The sequence below is a fragment of the Notamacropus eugenii genome, chromosome 1 (genome assembly GCF_028372415.1).
Source record: "Notamacropus eugenii isolate mMacEug1 chromosome 1, mMacEug1.pri_v2, whole genome shotgun sequence".
NCBI classification, from domain to species: domain Eukaryota; kingdom Metazoa; phylum Chordata; class Mammalia; order Diprotodontia; family Macropodidae; genus Notamacropus; species Notamacropus eugenii.
In genome coordinates this window covers 233,449,322-233,469,033 of record NC_092872.1, presented here as the reverse complement: position 1 = coordinate 233,469,033, position 19,712 = coordinate 233,449,322, and the positions used below count along the sequence as shown (strand labels likewise).

The 19,712-nt window shown below is 37.5% G+C and overlaps 1 long non-coding RNA gene across 1 annotated transcript in view; it reads left to right on the top strand.

Annotated features, from left to right (window-relative positions):
* Positions 1–19,379, top strand: part of LOC140524707 (uncharacterized) — a 55,023-nt gene extending 35,644 nt beyond the window's left edge. Inside the window, exon 3 of the long non-coding RNA XR_011973805.1 lies at positions 19,059–19,379. This is a non-coding gene — a long non-coding RNA (uncharacterized lncRNA). The remainder of the gene's footprint in view (positions 1–19,058) is intronic.
* Positions 19,380–19,712: the final 333 nt, after the last annotated feature.

Below are 19,712 nucleotides of genomic sequence, written 5' to 3'. Positions count from 1 at the left end.
TTTGTCCTTTTTACAATCCAGCTTCCACACAGTTAGTGACTCAGCCTTCCTGAGTCAGACTTATGGCTTGGAGGTATTACTTCCCTACTCAATATCTTTCAATAGATGTCCTTAATAAATAAGTGATCAAAGACTGGAACAAGAACAATTTTCAGAAGAGTAAATAAAAATAGCAAAAACAAAAATGAAAAACATCTTCTAAATCACTAAAAATGAGAGAAATGCTAATTAAAACAACTCTGAAATTTCAACTTATAGCCATCAAATTCACAAAGGTTAAAAAAAATTAATAATCAATGTTGGAATGATGGAGCAAGATAGGCACACTAATGTGCTGTTGGTGGAGCTGTGGATTAGTCCAACGGTGAGAAACTTGAATTAATTAAGAAAAATAATTAACCCATTCATTCCTTGCCACCCAGCAACTTCACTCCTTGACATGTGCCCAAATGAGGTCAGCGACAGAAAAAAAAGGTTGAAATGTTTGTTTTAGTACTCTTTGTGGTAAAAAGGAAAAAAAAATAAAAGCATATTTCACAAATGGAGAATGGCTGAACAAACTGTGAAATATAAATATTCCTCCCCTGACCAAAATGCTCCCTGATTACCAGTCCTCTATATATGGTCTTCATTGGAATTTAAAGTCTCTGAGAGAAATTACCTTATTTTTTATATTTGTAGCCTCTGTAGTAAATAGTGTCTTAATTCTAGTAAAGGCTTAATAAATCATTCAAATCAATGAGAAAAGCCACCTCTTTCTACTTGTCTCCTGTTTCCTTTCTTTGCTCTCAGAAAAAAAAAACAAAGCGAAAATTAGTCCAACAAGTTTTAGGAGGCAAACCTTTTTATTTAGTGAAATCATTTTTCCCAGTTGCCCCATCTTTGCAAGAAAGGAGATGTTATCTCTGATGGAAAACAATGCTAGCCATAAATTAGAGTTCTCGGAAACTGAGGGTTCAAACTTAGAAAAGATGGGAGCATATTGGGTAGCTCTAGCCTCACTCATTCCCCAGTCTCAGGCTGTGGGGAGAATTGGGAAGGACTCTAATGTGTGGCTAATGAGGATGATTAAAATAAAGCAATTATTCATCCTTGGAGAAAATGTCCAGTACAAAATATAATCTTTATTATCTGTGTGAGCTTTTCATTAAGGAAGTCTGCAAGAATAAGACACCCCTATGATGTATGGAGGGTAAAGTTCTCCTGAATTGCAAAGTACCTCCTTCCCCAAGGGGGGGGAAGGAAACAACACAAAACAAACACAAGTCATTGGATTGTAGACTTTCAACGGCTTTCTAAGGAATTATGTGTTTATATTGGACCCCAAAGGGCTAGGTTCTTGGCTCTGTTCTGGCAAGACCTTCCTTTAAGTCTAAATAAGAAGGTGTTTTCTTTCTGTACATGAGACCCCATAAAGATCTGATTAACAATGTGCTGCCTAGTTTTAGGGTTAGGGCAGACCCCACTCTAGTCATGACATGTAGTTAATGAATTTACATTGACTAAACCATACACTACTAAAGATTTTCTTGCCAAGATTAATATTCAGAAAGATTAGGGTACATTTGTCTGATATACAGCTTCACTTTGAACCAACCATTTGCTGGTATGAAATTTCAAGTCTTTGTAGTGCCCCTTACTTGCAGAGAGAGAAAGATCATTTTGATTTTCACTATTGAGTATTGCTGGCTTTCAATGTCTATATTCTCCTTATTTTGGTCTATATGCTTGACCTTTGACTAACTGTTTTTTATGACAATCTATAAGTTCTAACAAGCTCAACTACATGAGTCTGTTCCATGCTTTGGATCCCACTGAGAGTACATGAATATGGTTTCCCTCTTGGCTTCCTCCACACCATCTCTAGACTATTTACAATTCTCTAACCTCATCTTCATTGCCAGTTTATGGGCCCTTCTATTCCCTGCCTTGTGCCTGCAGCCTTTTTTGCAACTCTTTTCCTTGAATTCAAGACTCACTCCTGCCCATAGTCCTATCAGTGACATACATCTTTCACTGTAACCATTAGAAACTTTTTGTGAATTCTTTATTGGGACCCTATTCACTGGTTGCCAGTTAAATAACTGATTGACTAATAGACATGATGGTTGGCTTTCTTAGCATAGTGCAGTTGTTTTCCTGGATTGGAAGTTCTGGAAAACATATATTCTGCACAATGTGAATTCTAGTGATGCCACAGTTTGACCTGAGGCTGTGGCTTTTACCGGTAGAAATTAAAATGAAATCAAATACTCTGAGAATGTGCATTTTCTACCTGCCTGTATTTCCAAGTATGAAGAACCTAAATAGACCTTATACATGAACAGAGTTGAAATTTCTTCTCCTACTTCACAAACTGTGGAATTCTACCTATGGGCCAGACTACTTTTGCCTCAGTCTCCAGATTTGGAGTATTATAGAGAGTTAAAGGTAATCTAGTGTAATGGGGGGTTTGATATATGACTAAATCACCAAAGATGGCATTATCCACCTGGAAGACTTAGGAGACTTCTCTTGACTAGAAAAGGCATAGACATTTTTTTCTGGTTTGCTATGTAATGGAGGCTACCTTTTCCCACTGATTAGAATTGTCAGGATCTCTAAAACTTCCCACTCAGCAATGGTTGTTTTTTTTTTTTGTTGTTGTTGTTTTTGCTACTTTCCTATTTGAGAGTAAAGGACTTCAGTCATGTAGGCCATGGGGGAAACAAAACCAAACCACCACAACAACACCTATTTCCAACCTCATGGTAGGCTAATTCAGGGGCAAGTTCTCCCAGTGCATCCTGGGTCATCTCCAGTCATCCTGAGGAATATCTGGTCACTGGATTCAGATGTTTCAGGATGAGAAGTGAGGCTGGTGACCTGCACAGCCCTCCCTCATTCAAAACAAAGTCAAGTGCAAGTCATGTCACCATTTCTCTGATGGCTTGGTCTTCTTTGGCAATGAAGAATGAACACAACAAGGCTAATTCAGAATATCTACCTGAAAGAAGTCCCATACATCTTCCACATGGTAGCACCATCTTAGATGGCCTAAGTATGCACCAAACCTGACTTTCGCATTAGTTCCTGTCCTAAGTCACTAGTGAGTGACCAGAACTGGATAGAGGATGGGAAAATCAACTGAATTTGATCACAAGGAAGTCACCCGTCCAATGATATACAAATAACACAGCAAGAATGTTTATAAAAAGTGAGGGGGAATGGAGCAGACTATTCCTAAACCATGGAATATTGCCTCTCACATGAAATGGGGAAAAAAAGAAAAGAAAACCTTTAGTCATGGACACTGATCACCTGTCTGAGAGTGGTAGTTCTCTGTTCGGAGGGCTGGTAGTTCTTTGCATGAGTCATCGTAATGAAAAGAGGATGATGACAAAAGCTCAGAAAGAAGAGTAACAAATATATTAGAAAGTGTTGAATTGGAAAGCAGATGATCTAGTTTTAAATTCTTAGGCAAGTTATTTCACCTATATGTATCTCCATTTCTTCATCTGTGAAATGGGAGAGAGCAGACTAGATTTGAAATCAGGAGACCCAACTTCTACTTCAGACTTTTCTCCTAACTAGCTGTGTGGCTTTTGTGCATGTCCTTTGAGTTCTTTGGGTCTCAGTTTCTCCACCTGTTAAATGAAGAGTTGTAACATTTTACTTCTAGATCTAAGGTTCTCTCAAAATTTAACTCAACCCTGAGGGCCTGAAGAGGAAACATAAGGAAGAAAAATCCAGTTTGAATTCTGGCTCCCATTCCAGGGAGGAGTGAGAGAGCAAACCTAAGTTCTCTTTTGAGGGAAAAGGAAGAAGAAAAAAAAATACAGCCCTGCCCTAGCCAAGCAAACTCAGCAAAGCCAAGACAAGCAAGAAGCATATTTTGTGTGTGTGTGTGTGTGTGTGTGTGTGTGTGTGTGTGTGTGTGTGTGTGTGTGTACATGTGTGGCCGAGTCTGGGAGGGGGCCTTCTTTCCCAGCGGATGGCTCCATTAATAATAAAGGGAAGATAATTACATTTTACTTTTCAGTAAATGACAAACTTTATTAAAGACAGAGAAGGAAATAGATGAATTTCAATTTTTCTCATAGTACTTTATAAGGCGGGTGGCATGAAGAAGTTGTGTCTGACTGGAGTACACTTCACTTTGCTATGGTGTAACTGAAGGGAGGTGAAGTTTTTATTTTTTATAAAAAACCACAAAATTCAGTAAGTTTTGGAAGGAAAACCTCTGAATACAAAGTCATGCCAGCACAATGTGATTTTAAAAAATAATTATTGATTTCACTTTCAAAATTTGAACCCTGGGCTTAAACCCAAAGCAAGAGCCTAAAAAAGCAAACTCTGCTAGAAGGAGCAGAGTTTAGGAGACAATTTAGGACATGAGTCAGAGGACCAGGATGCTAATCTCTTCTCTGACAGATGTAATAGACTTTTTGTCCTTCTATGTATCCTCCCCCACTCCCATATATATAATATATGTGTGTATACATGTATATATGCGTATACACACATATATGTATATACATGTAATGTATATATGTGCTAATATTTATACAGAATTTTACAAATATAATTTCATTTTATTCTCAAATAGCCTTGGGGGGTAGACATTACCACCCTTTTTTTACAGATGAGGGTAAGTAACTTGACCAGTTAGTAAGTGTCCAAGGCTGGATTTGAACTCAGGTGTTCCTGGCTCCAATCTAAGAGTTCTATACCAACATCTAACTGTGTATTTTGTGACCAAGTGGCCCTGCATGTTTTATTTTCAATTTGATTTCATTCTTTTATAAATTTTGGGTTACACAAGAGGGATCACACGTAGCTGATCTAGGTTCCACAGGCATCTGCATGTTTTGATCATAATTAGGTATGTTTTTTTTTTTCATCTATGTCTAAGAATGAAATTTTGTTTTCAGGTCCATAGCTTAAAGTATGGAGATAATAAACTCAGGTCAAGGATGGCATGAACCTAACAAGGGGAGGAAAGATGAGGCAGATGCCACTGTGGCTTAACTTTCTCTGTTGGTGTTTTTCGCATGTCTCTGTCAGAGGGTCTGGCTACTGTCACATATCGCAGTATGAAGGCAATCAGAAATTGATACCAAAAGATTAAAAGATTACTATTATCCCACGGGCAGACTCATAAGACAATTCCAAAACCATTTCAACATAGTTCCTCTGTGCTTTTTTAAACAATATTTTTTCCCTTTCCTGTACCTTATTGACTAAAGACTCATAGACTTTACATATAGCCCTCCACAACTGGTGACTGTATGATTTCAAAGCCTTCTGATTTATTTCTGTGAGGAAATGGTATCTTTCTGCAGAGTATAATGCCTTTCAGCTGTTGAGTGTAATTCTCTAGGATGTGGGCTAACTTTGACATACAATTGATTCAAATTAGTCTCCATGTATCACCATGGGATGTGTGTATACAAATTGTCGATTTATGCAAATTTAGTGCCATCCTCTCCCATGTGTTCTGTGAGTGGGCCATAGGTTAAGGCCATGCTTCTTGGATTTGGAAATTTGATTGGATCCTTTGGAGTGCATAGCTTCATTCAAGATGGCTCCCAGGGTTGAGTCCATATTAATTTTCTTAGTTTACCCAACATAGTGAAAAGGTTTTGCTTTGTTTTTGTAGAATTTTCTCAATGGCCCATTTGCTTGTGGCTGGATTTTTTTATCTTGGGGTACCATGAGCAGAAATGCTGGGCAGCATCACTAGGGATCACTAGGTTTCTTCTTATTTTTTCTCCATCTTCCAGATAAATGTAGAGGCACCTGCCAGCTCCTTAAGCACTTCCACCTACCAGCTCCTCTGGGAAATGAGAGAGTTTATGGTGACTGTGTGTATTATTTATTGAGTGCCAACAGCACACTCTGCTCAACACAAGACACTAGACAGATTGAGTTCCTGCCTGGGGGTGGCAATCCGTTTTTTGTGGGTTTACAGTAGAGATGTTTTTGTGAGTTATTTTTCTCATAACAGGTGGGGACAAATCTTGTCCAGTGTATTCTCCTAGTGTGACACTGTCTTGCAAATTTCCCCAAGCAATGAGCCAATTACAAGAGATTTCTGCGTAGGAAATTCTCCAAAAGAAAAGCCAATCCCATTGAGACATTACTCTAGAATATGGAACAGTGGGGAGCTAGATTTTTTTGTTACATGGCCAAACTATTTAGGAGATGAAAGTGTTAATGTTAACAGGATTTATTATTTATTATTATTAGGTAAGTGATGGCAATTTGGTTTGAACTCTAAAATCATCTTAATCACTTCCAATTATCGCAGAAGACTATAAATTTAAAACCTGGAGTGATCCTAGAGGCCAGTAGTCCAACATTTTCATTTTAAAGATGAGAAATCAAAGTCAAGAAAGATTAAATGATTTTCCCAAGGTCACAGAGGTAGTGTTTGTCAGAGCTAGGATCTGAACTTTGATTCCAAATTCAATACCTTTTCACTGTACAATGCTATTTCCCATATATAGTTCTTTGTTGTTTTCAAAAGGCTTCCACAGCTATGGTTTCATTTAATGTTCATAAGGCAAGTGTAATCGCCTCTGAATGAAGAAACTGAGGCTCAGAGATGTTAACCAACTAATAAATTACAAAAGAGGAATGCAGATACTGTTCTTCTGCCTCTAACCTCAATGGGCATTTGACCGTACAATGCAGTCTTGCTCATGCTTGACAAACATACAGGAATGACTGACAATCAGTGGTGGCAGGCAAGACTCACTCTCTGATGTATGAATAACATATATGTTTATATATGTGTGTCTATATGTATACATGTATCTATATGCATATATATGTGTGTATATATATACATGTGTGTTGTGTGTGTATGGACTCACTAATTCAAATGGAAGATACTTTTGCAGTGTGACCCCCATTTAGGAAGCACCAAAACCGTTATATTAACATTCATTAGATCAGTGGTATCAAAATCACATAGAAATGGAGAGTTAAGCCATACAAAAGAATCTCTTCTGGCCTCAGGGTGACTTAGGAAGCTTCATTTTAACTGTATCTGTTCTACTGTATTTTAATTTATTTTATTAAATATTAATATTTAATGTTAATATTTTGTTAAATATTTCCCAGTTATAGTTTAATCTGGTTCAGGCCACTTTCCATTCACCTCATCTTTAGATCAACATGTATCCTAGTGGGAGGTCAGGTTTCCTGGGCTCTCTAGAGTTGGGAGTCAATGAGAATGGATACTAGATCATTTTCATAGTCTGGCACCAGTCTGAATCTTGAAGTGCTCATCTTGGCAGAGACTTTAGAAATGATCTAGTCAAACTCCATCATTAGACAAATGAAGAAACTGACAGCCAAGGGAACATGACTTGCCCGTTGTCCATAACTCCTTAGTTGAAGAATGACGTATCATAACCAGGAATCCTTCCCCCTATACTTACCACATGTGTGACTCCTTACAAATCACTTAACTTCTCTCACTCTCAGTTTCTTGCCAATAAAATTGGAATAATAATAATATTGATAATAACAATAATAGTCACTAGCATTTATATGGCGGTTTAAAATTTGTAAGATGCTTCACAAATATTATCTCATTTGATCCTCACAACAAACCTGAAATGGTGCTATTATTATCCCCATTTTATGTTTGAGGAAACTGAGGCAGATAGAGGTTAAGTGACTTGCCCAGCGTCACACAGCTAACAAACGTCGGAGGCTGTGTTATTATATATAACATAAGATATCTACCTCAATGGGTTACCATGAGGTTCACATGAGATAATGGATTTCAACACTTAGGTAACCTCAAAGAACTAAATAAGTGTCAACTCTTGTTATTAGTGGCAGGAAGATATAGGCCTAGAATTTAAATCCCCTGACTCAAAGTCTAGGGAAGACCTCGGAGATCAGATGGGCATTACTGCTTACAGTTAAAAGGTAAGAACCTTCAAAAGGAAGGTAAGAAATAGAGAAAGAAGAACTAGCTGAGAATAAAAGCTTTGGGAAATGTTATGGAGCATTCTGGACCAGTGTATAAGATAAAGGACGTCTTCTGTGGCCAGGGAAGGGTTCATTCTAATGGGTTTTGGGAAAAACTGACAGATTTGAGTATGAGCATTTTATGCTGGGAAGTTTCAGGGAAGGAAAAAAGTATTTAGATCTAACAACTAAGCCATCTGCCATAAAAGGCCCCAAGCATATCATATGTAGAATACCAGTGAATGTGCTTAGTAACTCAAAGAAGACAAAGGCAGAAAGAAACATGTAAAATTGGCCAGATAATGCTGATGCAACTATGTGGTCCAAAGGGGAAGATAAGCAAAATAGGCATCAGAATAGCATTATATTTCACAAAGCATTGATTAATAGCTGGAAAGCACCCTTAAGGACATCAAAATATCTGTATGGAAATGCAGGAAAATGAAGACTTTGATATGGCAGTGACCAGAGATGAAAGTGAGGATCCAAGGACAGAAAAACAGAGATGGGGCCATGAAGGAGGTATAGATCTTTACCAGCAGGAATTAGTAGATGACGAATTCTTTACAGAAATAATAAAGTTGTAACAGAGGCAGGGTAGACTTGTGATGAGGAGACTTCAAGTAGTTAAGCATTTACTAGAGGTCTCTTTCTGCTAAAAAATGACACTGTGCTTTTATGTTTATGTTCAAGAAAATAGAGGAAGAAGTAAGGGAGACCTATTCTGGACATCATTCTTACTAATAAGGAGGAACTGTTTGGTGAGGTAGAAATAATAGGGACTTTGGGATCTGGTGACACTTTAGACTTTACATTTAATAAGGAGACTATCACACTTAGTCTAGCATGTATTTTAGACTTAATGAGAGAGATTTCAAAGAGTTGAGATAAGATACTACATCATGCGACTCTAAAAGAGAAATAAGATCAAAGGGATGGAAAGTTTTCAAGAATTAAATGATGATGATACAGTCAAAATTGATTTTTAATTTTTTTTCAATGATCATGCATTTATATTTTTTTCACCCCTGCCTTTTGCTACCCACTGAAAAAAGAAGAAAAAAATAATGATCCTATGGCATATGTGGAAAGTTAGATGGCACAGTGGATAGAGTGCTGGGCCTGGAGTTGGGAAGACTTCTCTTCATGAGTCAAATCCAGCCTCACACACTTACTAGTTGGGTGATTCTGGGCAAGTCATTTAACCCTGTTTGCCTCACTTCCTCAACTGTAAAATGAGGTGGAGAAGGAAATGGTAAACCAATTCATTATCTTTGCCAAGAAAATCCCAAATGGGGTCATGAAGAGTCAGACATGACTGAAAAATAACTTAGACACACATCAGCTAGGCATGGTCAAACTAAACACATTCACATGTCCACAAATGCATTTTTCCTTCTGCACATTAGCCTAATACCTTTCTGCTTCATGTGGGCAGCACTCTTCTTCATCAGTCATTGTTCTCTGGAATAATCATTGTGTTGGCAAGAATTCTTAAATCTTTCAGAAGGGTACATTTTCACAGTATTGCATTGTTATTGTATAACTTGATTCTGTTCCCTTCCATTTGTGTCAATTTATGCAAGACCTCCCACATGTCTCTGAAATTGTCTCTTCATCAATTACAGTCTATTAGCATTCCATTCCATTTCTATGCCATAATTTGTCCAGTAACTCTTTAATTAACAGGCATGGCCTCAGTGTTCTTTGCCACCACCAAAAGGACTGATATAAATATTTGTGTATGTGTATATATGTATATATATATATATATATATATACATATATATATGTATATATATATATATATATATAAAATCTTCCTCTTTCTTTGATCTCTTTGCTATATAGATCTTGTTTTCCAAAGGAAGGGTATTAAGGAGTAAAGAAAAATGAGGTAGAGGTATTTGAAGGGATTGATGTGGTTGCACAGCAATCTCATCAATGAAGCAGTATAAGTGTAGAAGAAATGGAAAAACAAACAGAAATAAAACAAAACTCAACTGTAGGGAGGGAAAATTGAATTAACAGTAGGGAAGAAATAATGTCAAGAATGCCAAGATCTATTATAAACTTGAATTAAATGCTATAGATGACACTAATAATAACAAAAAGATTTTTTGAACTATATAGGAGATAAGAAGAAGATCAACTTGTCAACAAGTATCTATTAAGATCCTACTATGTGCCAGGCGCTAGAGATTCATTTTTTTCTTCGTGAATGAAACAAACCCTATTCACGAAGAACTTCCATCCTAATAAGGAATTCAGCCGGTTTATATAAAATTATATATCGCATAAATATAAAGTTATCGTAAATATATACAACATAGTTAAATGCAAGGGAGTTTGAGAAGGAGAGCACTAGTTGGGCAGGTGAGAAAAGGCAGAAGATGGTTCTTTAGCTACATTTCAGAAGATGAAAGGGACTCTGTTAGGTGCAGATGAGGAGGGAGTGCCTTCTAGTGCCTGGAAACAGTTTAGAGACAGAAGAACTGTTATGTGTGAGGAACAGAGAAGAATTCAGTATGGTTAAAACTTTGAATGCTTGAGGAAGAATGACTTGAAAGACTGTTTAGGGCCAGGTTTTATAGGGCTTGAAAAACTAAACAAAACAATTCTCTTAGAGGCAATAGGAAACCACTGAGGTCAGACCACATGCAAAATTACTTTGGGAGCATCAGGTAGGGTGGACTGGAAGAATGAGAGACCTAAAAGAGGGGACTCACCAGAAGTCTGCTACAGCAATACAGGCTAGAAATGATTCAGATGGAGGTTGTGCGAGTGTAGTCAGGTGCAAGAGATACCATGAAGTTAGAAAAGGTAAAATTCAGCATTGATTTAATATGTAGGGTGAGGGAGAATGACGAGTCCAGGAGAGGACTGAGATTATGAATCTGAGACGCTAGTCCAATGGGATTGCCTTTGACAGAAATAAAGTTTGGAAGAGGAGGGAGAGGATTTAGAGGGAAAGATAATCAGTTCAGTTTTAGACATGTTGAGCTTAAAGATCTCTCTGGGATACCTGGTTGGAAATGTCCTATAGACAATGGATGATGTGAGACTGAAGCTCGGGGGAGACACTCTTGCTTACATTAGATGGAAGATGACAAGGGATAATGGCGAGAAGGTCAAATTACTACATCCCAATTTTCTTTGTTTTGTAGACTGAAGAGAAGAGTTTTCAGAATGAGGACAAGGAAGAAAAAGGGTTTGAATTGAATCACAAAGTCAGCAAAAGAAAGGGTGATTACTTTTAGTACTTTTAAGTTTCCTGGCTTAGACAAAGTATACCCCACAACACAGCAAGAACTTATATATATCCACCATATTTAAAAAAAAATTAAAGTACTTGCATATAGCTTTGATTTTTTTAAAAAAATAAATGTATGTCTGAGGTAGGAGAAAGTAGCTACCTCAAACTATAGGGCAGTAAGTCTTAAGTTGATTGCTTGTAAAACTCTAGAATGGAGTATTAAATTGGCCATTTTTGAGCACTTTGAAAAGGGAGGACACAACCAAGAAGAGCTAGCATTGTTTCATTAGGCTATACAAAGCACATTTAATTTTTGACAAGTTTACTAGGCTAAAACATTGGGGAAATGCTGGGGGAAATATCTGTTTTTCAATAAAGCAGTGGACAGTTTCCCATGCTCTCCTTATGGACAATATTAGAGACACATTGCAGGGATGAATATACAGTTAATTTGGTTTAGAAACAGTTGACTTTCTAGCCCCCAACTGGAGTGTCAAGATGGAGACATGCCCCAGTGGAGTTGCTCAGGGCTCTCTGCCCATTTCCCTTTCCTGTTCAATATTTTCCTTAATGACTCAGATGCAGGCATAGATAATGTTTCTCAAATGTTTTGGCTTTCATGAAACCAGGTGGTTGGTTTACACCCTGGGTGACAGAATCAAGATCTCAAAAGATTTTGGCTGTCTGGAATGTTGGGGTTGAAACTAAGAGAATGAAATTCAATTAGGAATAAATGGAAAGTCCTTGACATCAGTTAAAAAAATCCAACAAAAACAAACATCTGTATGAGTACAGAATGGGAGGATTATGGCTAGAAAGCATCTCATATTAAAGAAATATAAGGGTTTTAGTGCATTTTAAGGGCTACAGGTGTTAGAAGATGAATTAGGCTTGTTTTCCTTGATCTTGGAGGGCAGAACTGAGACCAATGGGTAGAAAGTAGAGGGAGGTAGATTATGTCTCAACATAAAGAAGAAACAGCAAATAATTTAAAGCTAGTCATTCCAAGGGGGCAGTGTTTTAATCATTACTGAAACTTTTAAGGGAATGGTGGTCAGGGGGATTATGGAGGAGAGTCACTATTTGGGTAAGGAGGTAAGACTATGAAAACTCTGAGGTTTCTTTAACAATTCTATTATGTTCTTTCTAATACACTGCACTACCACAAGTGATGAATTGTCTTTCCTTAGAGGTCTTTAGGAAGAGGAAGAAAGGAAAGAAACAAGTATTTATTAAGCTCCTACTGTATGCTAGGCATTGTGCTAAGCAATTTATAAACATTATCTTAATGTTTATAACAAGCCTGTGAAGTAGGTGCTATCATTATCCCCATTTTAGAGTGAAGGAAGCTGAGGCAGAAAGAGTTTAAGTATCTTGAAAAGGATCACAGAGCTAGTAAGTGACTTAGGCTAGAGTTGAACTCAAGTCTTCTGGACTTCAGACTTAGCATTCTATCCATGGAGCCCCCTACCTGTCTCCATCCAGAGACTGGATAACCATTTATCCAGGTCCTCATCTGTAAAATGAACTGGATTAGGAAATGGCAAATTATTCCAGGATCTCTTCCAAGAAAACCCCAAATGAGGTCATGAAGAGTGATACACAACTGAAAAGTGACTGAACAACTACCATATTAAAATAAATTAATTGTGAATTTTTAAATAATGAATTTTTATCTTTACTCATCTCTGTATCTTCGATTTTTCCGCTTTCCCCCCTAACAGAATGGTAATAGTCTGTTCTCAGGTTTTGTATCATTCAAAGTAGGGGGAAAGTATGGTTTAGGTATCTGTACAAATGCAGTAGTTCATTGTAGCTGCTTTTAACTTAGGTTCTCCCTTTTATCTATCTTTCACCTTTCTTTCTCAGCTCCTTTTTAGTCAATCCAAAAGGACAAAGATGGCTAAATTCTCTTACTTAACCTTATATTTATTTACTTACATACATTCTTGGGTAGACTTCTGTTTCTTTGGTGTCCTCAGACGTTATTGGATAGCTATGGCTGCCTGAGGGTGAGTATTTCCCTGGTAGCTGGGTTATGAGCCATCTTCACTCTCACCCTCCTTGGATAACACAATGCCATCATCACTTTGGGCCGTTGTGAGAGTGTTTGCAAATGACCCTCCTCACTGTATGAAGCTGTAGGAAAACCAATGCATAGAAGATCCTTTAAATCTCTTTCTGGGATCACTAGAATGGATGCCTTTGAATACAGGGTTGACCAGACCAGAGTTAATCTAATTAATATGGCTATGCTAGAGGGGAGAAAAGTATTGTCAATTACCTAACTTTACAAATTTCTTTGTTTGGTCAACAACGACCTTCTAGAAATGGGGACAGTTAAAAAAGCAGAGAATGTTACACATGACAGGATTCTCAAAATATAAATACAAGGTTTGAAAGGGACCCTAGAACATAGAACATCAAGGCCCTTATAACAGAAAGCATGAGAAGTGGAAGGACTCTTTTTGTGACCATAGAATGTTGAGGTTGCAAGGGTTCTTAGAACATAGAATGTGATCTAAAAACAAGAAATGGCAAAAAAAAGAATCCCTTTTTCTTGATGTCTTTTTTTTATGACAATCATTTCCAGATCTGCGCTTTCTTCCCTCTTCCCCAAGGGAGTCTTTTCTTATGATGAAAAAAAAACCAAAATACAACAAAACCAACTAATACACAAAGCATATGTAATATCTTATACCCTTAGGCCCCCACCTCTCCAGGGAAAAGAGTTAGGTGTATTCTACATCTCTTCGCTAAGATTAGTCATTATTATAATGACATAGTAATTAGATTTTTTATAAATGAAACTGTTGAAAAATTTAATTGTTTAAAAATTGGGATGTTGAAGCTGGAAAGAAACAACTTTCTACTTTATCTAGCCTAATGCTTTCATTTTATCCTGAGTCACTGAAGCTCAGAGATGATCTGACTTTCCAAAAGTGACATGACTCATTATTTCTCATGTTTTCTCAGAATAGAACCCAGATCACTTGCTCCCAGTCCAGGGTTTAAAGCTGGTTGTAATCCAGACATTCCTGAGATATTTCAGAGAATAAGGATAGAAATACCTTAAGTATTTTTTTTTGCAGTAATATTTTGGGGACAAGACTCTTTAGTGGGCCTTTGGGCTAGTTAACAATGCAGCCTTCCTTCAAATAACTCTTAGGAAAAGGCAACAGCTTCTCCCAATTGCATCTACCACTTTAAAATTTAATGTGAAAATGTAGAAGCCCGAGCCAGTGTCTTATAAATCATGTCATTGGGTTTCTAATGTGTCATTTCTTGAGCCTGAGAAACTAGTGGCTTCAGCTGTCCTTTTGCTCTAGATGCTACTTAATCAAATAGTAAAACAGCTCCTGCCTTGGAGAAGGAAGTAAATCATTTCCCTTTGCCGTCCACGGTCTACTGACCATTCCCCAAACAGGCTCTGTCCCTGCCTCTATCTTTGCCCATATTGTTCCCTTGATTTGAAATGGCCTCTGCCCCCTACAAAATCCCTCCATCCTTCAATTCTTTACTCACAGGCCACCACTTCCATGAAGCCTCTTGGGATTGCTCCTTTCTGAAGTGATGTCTCCCTCCACTAAAGTCCTACCTACTACTGTTTATGGTTTACTTCCCACATGGTGGCTTACAGTAGGATTTTTTATGTATAGATTTTATTTTTTCAGCAAGAAAGAAGCTAGCTAGAATGCTCACGAAGGTCAGGGACATGTCCTGCACAGCATGAGTATGTGCATGCCTGCCCATACATGCTTAATAACTCCATTTCAATTGATTGTGTATCTACCTCAGAGTCTTGCACAACACCTGGTATAGTATAGTTAACATCTAGTAACATTGACACACCAATTTAAGGTTTACCAAGAACTATATTCCTCATGTTTTATATGTTTTTAGACCTGTGTGTATGGGGAGCTACCACTCTCTATGATATTTGTCTGTAACATTTTTTGACAGTTTCCTAAGGCAGTGAGTGATTGTCTCATCCGCTATCACACAGGTAGTATTTTCTCAGGCACAAGATCTGGACCCATCTTCCTGACTCCACAGTTGACCAATTATCCACTATGAAAAAATTGCCTTTCAATGTGGAGTCAATGTTGATGAGTGATTAGCAGTAATGATTATAACAAGAACTCAATTTTGTTCTAGTCTGTTCAGAATTTAAGAGAGACATAGGTCATAGGTCACTTGCCTAGCTAAAACTGATAAATGGACAAAACAGATTTTTAAAAAAAGGATAGCAGGGGAAACATGTGCCAATCCCCCATTTTATAGATAAGGAAATTGAGGGCCAGAAAGGTAAGGCTTACTTGCCCAAGCCTGAGTAGAGGATAAGTAGCATGGGTAGCATTCAAACCCAAGTCTTCTGTTTCCAGATCAGATCCAGGGGCATAACAAAATAAGTCCAAGTTGAAGAGTGCTGTATATCAAGAGATCATGCCAACATAATCTTTATGCATAGCCCATTGTTTCATTGTTTCTAATCTGGGACAATGGTGTAGCACACCTGAAAATCAACCAGGAGCTAGGCAACATTTATGGATCTATTGCAAGCAAAGCAAATCCTAGTTACCTTTGAATCCACCAAGGAGAAATAGTAAGTCAGATAAAAACGAATGTAGTTTGGGGACTGTTTCTTTTTGGTTCTTCCTCCCTCCATCACTTAAATCCAATTAGCTTGCATGTCAAGACATCACCCTCCTGATGTCGTTGGTCCTCTTTGAGAATAAACAATGAACAGCAACTTATATGATCGTAGGCAAATTATCTCTGGGCCTCAGTTTTCTGATCTGTAAAATAAGGATGTCAGTCTAGATGGTCTTTGAGGACCCTTCTAGCTTGATATTGAGAAGGTTCTGATTTAATCAGCTTAAGGACCTTCCCTAGGGAGTTCAACTGCTGTATCTTTAAACATAGGTGCCCACACTAAGCATAGGACAAAGAAAGGTTAGGTAGGGGTGAGAAAACTTTAATTATTCAGATGCCTCCTACTTCCTCATGATTGGTTTCTGCTTGGAATTATTTCTTTCCTGTCTCTCTCCTCTTTTCTTTTTTCTTGCTGGCTTTTGTATTTGTTTTAAAGGTTTTACTGACGTTTTTGGTTTTAGATCTCAGCCATTTTCAGATATGCCACTTCTCCCTCCAGAATTTAACTTTCCCTTGTAACAAAGAAAAGCAACAAAACAACAAAAAAAATTGACCCAAAGTACCTGGCAATGTTTGATAATAATAGCGATAGGTAGCATTTACATTAAGGCTTGCAAAGTGCAGTATATAAATTATGTCAACCCTCAATCCCAGGAGGGAAGTGCTATTTTTATTTTCTTTCTTTTCCCAATAAGTAAACTGAGGCTACAAGATCCTTTAAGTGGATCATGCAGCTAGTGTCTGAGGTCAGATTTGAACTAATGTTTGCCTGACCACAATTCCAGCGTTCTTACCCTCTGAACCACCTCACTGTCCCATTCTGTCAGGTAGATTCCACTTTGCTGCTGAGGCGAGAAAAGTACATTTTATATTATCTATCCTCTGGGACAGCTTTTCAATTGCTCTATCAGAGACCCTTGTAGTTTGCATTTCTGTTATGTTGACAGAATCTTCAATTCTTCTCATTTGGCTAACTTTGTTCTGCCTCTGCAAAGACTTGGGTTTGAATGTTGCCTCTGATACTTACCACCCAGACAGCAAATTGCCTTAGTTTTCTGGGCCTCATTTTCCTTATCTATAAAAGGAAGACATTGGAATAGCCTGATTTCTAAGGTCCCTTTCAGATCAAAATTCTATGTCCTTATAACTGAGTTGATCAGTTATAGTGGCTAATAAACTGCAAAGAACTATGATGTTCACAAAAAGACCTTCTTTCGTCAAAAGAAAGGAAAACCATCCTCATATAAAAGTATGGAGCAAAAGGTTATTATAATATTGAGATAAATGTAATTATGTAATCAAATCCTGATGAGGCAGTCTTTAAGTGAATGTTATTACTTTCTCCCCAAAAGTCCCATACAGACATGTTTAATTTTACCCTTTATAGCATGACAATGTTCCAGATAATTGTTACATATATAAGGGTGGGGTTAAAAGCACTCCCAAAGAATTCTAGCTTTATGCCTTAACTAGATGAGAACACATCTCAATCAATCAATTTCAATCATGGGTCTTGGACTAAGTCCAAAAAGTCTTTGAAAGTCATTTGACAAAGTGGTAGAGAAAATGTCTGTTTCCATTGACTGGAGGATTTTGGTTGCTCCCTATGGATCCTACATAAAAACATGAGTTATCTAGAAAGGGAGAAATTCTAGAAATGGTTATGTTTGGCCTCCTAGAACATTCCTAAGTAAGAAACACCTGGGTGGGGAAAGGGGAGGTTCCAGGTTCAGCTAGGTCTCATTGTCTTCCTTCTCTCCTCTCAAATTGACTAGAGAAGATCTTTAGAGCTTTAAAATTCCAGGAGATTTTGGACTTTTCTTCAGTGTCCTAAATGGTGTCCCTGGATCTACTTGTGGCAATGCATGCATGAAAAGCCAAGGAAAAATGGATATAAATTTACTGTGCTTTTAGGGGGAACTTTTTGAGCACTTCACAAATGGGAGAAACAGACCTCCAGTAATGAGAAAACATGACTTACCTCTTTGCCGCATGCTAAGCTTGAGCCCATTCCCACCAGGACATTCACTATATGTACTTATGGGAGACCATATCCCAAACTTTTATGGGAATATTTTCCACCAACTCTTCCTATTCTGACACCTTAGTAAATGTCCCTTCCTAAAAACTTCATACATTTGTCTGACTAAACTATTCTTTTTTCATTTCTTTTAATTTTTTTCTTTACCCTCCATTTAACAGTATTTTGTTTTTCCAATTACATGTAAAGATAGTTTTCAACATTCACTTTCATAAGATTTTGAGTTCCAAATAATTTTCTCCCTCCCTCCCCAAGATGGCAAGTAATCTGATATACACTATACATGTACAATCATATCAAACATATCCACATTCTGACTAAATTATTTTTGATAGGTTATCTTGGGGTAAACCACAACCAGTGGGGCCTCTGAAGCCTACGACATTAGAGAATTGCTATCTGTCTCCTTAGGGGACTTACCACAGTGACTGTGTTCTATTTGGGTTCAAAAAGAACTACAGCTAATGCATGAGAGTTACAGACTGCCAGGTTTGGGTCCAGTATAAAGAATTTACTAGTAATGAGAACTATCCAGAAATTATCTGAGCTATATTATAAGGTAATGAGTTACCCATCACTAAAGATGTTCAAGTATAGGTTGGAAGATTAAGTATGTTGTAGAAGGAATTGAGACTTTTGGTTGCATTACCTGACCTGAAAGTTTTATTACAAATTCAATAGGAACATTTCCAACTGAAAAATTATCCAGTCAGGTTTGGAAAATATAGAATTAATCTAAATATTTCACCAAAGAACAATCCCCTCAATCAAATGAGATACTATATTACAGCATTTTGTAAAATTTAAAGTTCTATATAAATGGGAGGTGGTATCATCATTACCATCACCATCACCATCATTATTATAGTAATCGCTTACATGCAGGGATATCCTGAAGTCAGGTCTTATTAGTTTTTCTAATTGTTAAATTTTCATTGTGAGCATTTATATATCAGAAATCCGTAAATGGTATATATCAGGTCTCAATGTTTTTTGGTGATTGTTTAGACTTATGAAAGTGATGTGGTGGTGGTGGTGTTTTCAGTCATGTCTGACTCTTCAGTATCCTATTTGGGGTTTCTTTGGTAAAGATACTGGAGCGGTTGGCAATTTCCTTCTCTTCTCCTTTCACAGATGAGGAAATGAAGGCAAAGAAGGTTAAGTGAGAAGATCACACAGATGGTAAGTTTCTAAAGCTAGATTTGAACTCAGGCCTCCCTGACTCTATACTTTATCCACTGCACCACCTAACTTCCCATTAAAATGATGGGGAAAATGATAATAATGCAAATTAAACTTAAAAGTATGCCTGCATATTTTTTTTCAGAAAATCAATTGCTAAACATTTACTAGCACACCCCATTTTAGATGGATCTTTTTCTCTCTCTCCACTATTTCCTCTGATTTTGTCTGTGAAGGGAACTACCTAGTGTGGAAATTCCTTTCACCATTGTAGATTTGCAACTTTTCTGTAATTTACAAATCTGGAGAGTTCCCTGGGGCCACTGAGAACTTTAGTGACTTGTTCATGATCACAGAACTAATACGGTTCAGAGAGAAATTTTGAATCCAGGTCTGTCTTTAAGTCTGGTCCTTTATCTACTAAACCCTGCTGCCTCCCATTGGCTCTTACGTGATCTAAAAAATGTAACATAGGCAGGGTGGGTGTTATTTTCCCCATCTTACAGATGAGGAAACAAACTTGAAAAAGGTTGAGTGACTTGTTCAACATCATCCAATCCATAAATCACAGCTTTTGGGGATTCAGGTCTATTGACCTGTCCATCT